Below are 4,541 nucleotides of genomic sequence, written 5' to 3'. Positions count from 1 at the left end.
TGATTTTCTGTAAAGCTGCTTTGAAACAATGTGTATTGTGAAATGCACTGTAAACACATTTGATAACTCTAGTGTGCTATATTTCATGTGTTATTTCATGCTTTTGTGTGCTGGAAGGGAATATAGAACACAAAGAGTTCTATAATGCATGCTCATATGGACTACTTTATCATGCTTTTTTGTTGTTGTTATTTTAGAGTTTGATGATCCAGAGAGCAAGTGTTTTATTTTACTCACATGCATGGATCTAATATGTCTGATTTCTGATGGTGAGAAAGTGAAACACAGAACTGCACGTCTGAATGAAACTGTCCAAAATGAACAAGCCAGGTCAAATTAGAAAATGCACCATCCATGAAACTATATTTTGCTTTTTTTATATATATATATATTAAAATGAATGGTAACACTTTACTATAAGAATTTGTTTATAATTCATTATAAAAGCATTTAATGCATTAATTATGTCTTGTACTGCACCATTATAATGCATTATATGATTAATTAATTATTAGCATTAATTATTGTAACTATAGTTATAAAACATAACACTTATACTTAGGGGTTTAATGGTATACAGACATCACGGTTCGATACGAGTTCGGTACAACAGGAAATGTATTTTTACATTTATTTTGAACAGACAGTAGTGCTACACACATGTATCATGAGCAGTTGTTTTTTCAATAATTTCAAGATTTAAAGCAAAAACATAATGGTCCGACTTTGTGAAGATTTGTGAAATGATGCTAAATCAGACATCTGCACCAAACAAAAACAGCAGACGGTCAGAATGAAATTCATACATTCATTTTTATATTTTCATTTTTTTTATTTTTTAAATATGTCTGTGTAGTTTTTATTTAATATTATTTTTACTATTTTATATTTTACTATATTTCGGTTAACGTTTATCTTATTTCAAGTAATGAAAATGGTTTTTTATAGATAAAAAAAAGATGTTTTTATGGTTTAGTTTTAGTTAACGATAATAACCTTGTTTATCATTCTTACAAATTCTTACAATTCTTATGAATTATTACGCTGCAGTTAAGGTTGGTTATTTACTCACCCGCTGCAGTCAGAGTTTTATTTGTACTGCCACTCATAATTGTTTTTGTGGCAAACTGTTGGTTGCTCTTGCTCCGCCCCTCCTAACTAGAGTGCACTAGCCAGAGTGCACTAGAATTAACCAGTGAGAGAACACCAGGTGAAGTTAATCTATTAATTAGCAGGGCAGAACAGACTCCATGTAGAGTAGCAGTGGCAAGCATCTTAGCGGCAGGGATTGAAAACTTGTAACAAGACTCAAATTGACACAGGCAGAGTGAAAGACGGTTTATATATATCGTGCACATATTATTTATCTCATATAAGATACATTTGGTTGAGTTGCGCTGTGGTAAAGTGCTTCATTGTAGTACTACAGTAATTATCTCTTCAGCGCACAGCGCAAGCAGGACAAACAAAAATGCAGAACATTAATAACTACTGTCATATACATAACGTTATACTGAGAGCACTGCTGTAAAAAATGTTGTGAAATCTTAGGGTTTCGCTGACGTTTAATGTTAACTATTAACTATGTTAATGTATTTTGCCCTGCCCCCAAAACATATGATTCGACTATCAGCAAGATTCGAAAATTCCGATTCGACTATGAAAATCCTTAGTCTGGGACACCCCTAGTATTTAGTGTATGAAAGTATATAAATGTTTAAATATCTGTTGTCTACTTACAAGATATTGTTTATGCTAATTTAAAAAGAACACTTTGTAAATAAGCTCTGCTTTGTATTTTTTATTTGTGCTGTTACAGTGGTGTTTGTATTTGTCTAAAGGTTTTTCACCTGCTTGACTAAATGACTGGCTGATTGATCACTGCATCAAAAAATCTGATCAAATAAAATAAAACAAAGTATGGTCAATGAGTGGAATCCGGGCGAATTCTTGTAGTGGGCTGTCTTATCAAGTGGGAGAGTTCTGCACACTGAAACTTTGTAAATGGTGAAATCACTTGATAATTGTTAATTTGGGAGTCTGGTTTCTGTCCAGAAGAGTCTCAGAGAGAATAACGCTGCACAATTACGACATGGAGGCTAAAGTAAACAGGCAGGAAAATCAATGCGCCGAAGCATGCGGCTCTCGTGAAGTGAGTGGATGGAGGCACTTCAAAGACGAGGCCATCTGCTGCCCTTTATCGATCCGAACCCTGATATTTACAACAGCGCTCCATTCTAATGCAATCAGACTACAGCCAAGAAAAAGCTGCAGTCCAGTGAATGCTTCATCGCTTTCCTTTGTGTCATAATGCAATGCAAGTCATTGATGCAAGGCTCTTTTTGACAGCATGCTAAGAGACAGTTTCTTGTTTGTTTTGCTTCACTCTGACACTTCGCCTTTGAGCGTGAATGATCAGGTAATCAAAGCCAAGACAATGAAAGCGCCGTGAAGAGACTCGACACAGGCTTTGGCCCAGAAGTGTTAAATGAGAGGTTAAAGCTAAACATAGACCGAGTGTTTTACTTAATGGTACACAAATCCAGCGCTCCCTGTGTTCTTCGTGACATTTTAATTCTTAGCACAACTTTATAAATGCAGAGAGAGAATTGCCACGTTTGCAGTGGACTCGTGAGTTCTCATCCATATTCAGCAGCGAGTGTTTTGAAAGCACCCATTAAACTGTATTAGTCCTTCAGCGCACGACCAGAAAACAATGAGAGCTGCTCTATTAATGATAGTAATTTGAGTAAACAAAGACTCAGACTTATAGATTTATATCTGGTAAAAATCTGAGATGCCGACAGTGGAGATATGAACGTATTGATTTAATTGTTGTTCTGCTGATTTGTGTCTGTATGTAAATGTGCTGAAAATATCCTCACTCTCAGGTCATCAGAGATTAGGATGAGTTTGTTTCTTCAACAGGTTTGGAGAAATGTAGCACTGCATCAGTGTCTCAGCAATGGATGCTCTGCAGTGAATGGGTGCCGTCAGAATGAGAGCTGATAAAAAACATCACAATAATCCACAGCACTCCAGTCCATCAGTTAACATCTGGAGATCCATTGCTGAGACACTGATGCAATGCCACATTTCTCCAAATCTGATGAAGAAACAAACTCATCCTAATCTCACATGGCCTGAGAGTGAGCACATTTTCAGATGAACACTTCCATCATTGTAGCTGTGAAATCCATCAAGTTTCACAGTCACGCTGCAGATCTCTAGTGCGTTGAAAGCAGCGTGTTTTGCTGTAGTATATGGCCGTGTGTGGATAAAGGGTTCGGTGTGATCGCTGCCAAGTACTGAATACTGCAGATGTCATGTAGTCTGAATGTGCTTGTCTCAGGAGTTTTCTTTGAGACTGAGTGAAGCTATTCTTAATGGAGACGCCTCTCATCTCTGACGGTAATATAGCGGTGGTGTTTTCAGAGACACACGTGGTCATGCATTAGCTTTGAAGATCAATAGTGTGTGTTCTTCTGTAATCCTTATAGAAGATGAAACAGCAGCTTAAGGGCTCGTGGCTCTGTGATTCCTCTTCTCACTTTACTGTCTGTGTGAGAGGAAGATGTGCATGTTGGGTAATTACTGGACCCAAAGCACAGCTTGATAAGTGAATTAAAGCACATTAACATGGATCCTTCCACAGAGTTCTGTAATCTGATTGGATGAGCTTCATTCTCATCTGTAATACAGACGATATTTGTGCATCTATGATCAGATTAATTTTAAGTTAAGCTGATGTGTTGGCAATTGTAAACAGCCTATATTTGGCAAATTGACTATATTACTTGGCGTAATCATTGTTTATGATTATTGATAGATGTAATAGTTTTTTTGTGTTTTGTCATATTGATGTTTCCATTATAGTCAAGTCAAGTCAAGTCACCTTTATTTATATAGCGCTTTTAACAATACAGATTGTGTCAAAGCAACTGAACAGCATTAATTAGGAAAATAGTGTGTCAATAATGCAAAATGACAATAGTACACACTAATTTTTCAGTTAAAGACAGTTCATCATTGAATTCAGTGATGTCAACATCCAGCTCAGTTTAAATAATATCTTTGCAATTATGTCAACGATAACGCTGGAAATGAAGTGTCCCCAACTAAGCAAGCCAGAGGCGACAGCGGCAAGGAACCAAAACTCCATCGGTGACAGAATGGAGAAAAAACCTTGGGAGAAACCAGGCTCAGTCGGGGGCCAGTTCTCCTCTGACCAGACGAACCAGCAGTACAGAAAAATCAATATAAGACGTAATAAAACAGACGATGAACAATATTAACAGCAATTATTATATGATGCAATCAAACTTATAGCAAAATGTGGTAGTTCTGTAAGTTGTTTCAGGGTTGGCATCATCTGAGGTCCTCTGAGGGGTTGCATCATCTCTTCTCAGGTGTTCTGCATCCAGACTGAAGCTTGTGTAAATCCTAGTTACCACGGGATGTTAATTGTCTGCAGAAACAGAGAAACACATACAAACATAGTTAGCGTAGCTGCTGTTCCAACCAAGCAAAATTGATTTGTT

Source organism: Sinocyclocheilus grahami, unplaced genomic scaffold (genome assembly GCF_001515645.1).
Source record: "Sinocyclocheilus grahami isolate Dianchi unplaced genomic scaffold, SAMN03320097.WGS_v1.1 scaffold1608.1, whole genome shotgun sequence".
NCBI lineage: Eukaryota > Metazoa > Chordata > Actinopteri > Cypriniformes > Cyprinidae > Sinocyclocheilus > Sinocyclocheilus grahami.
The sequence above is the reverse complement of the archived record's forward strand: the minus strand, read 5'-3'. Positions refer to the sequence as shown.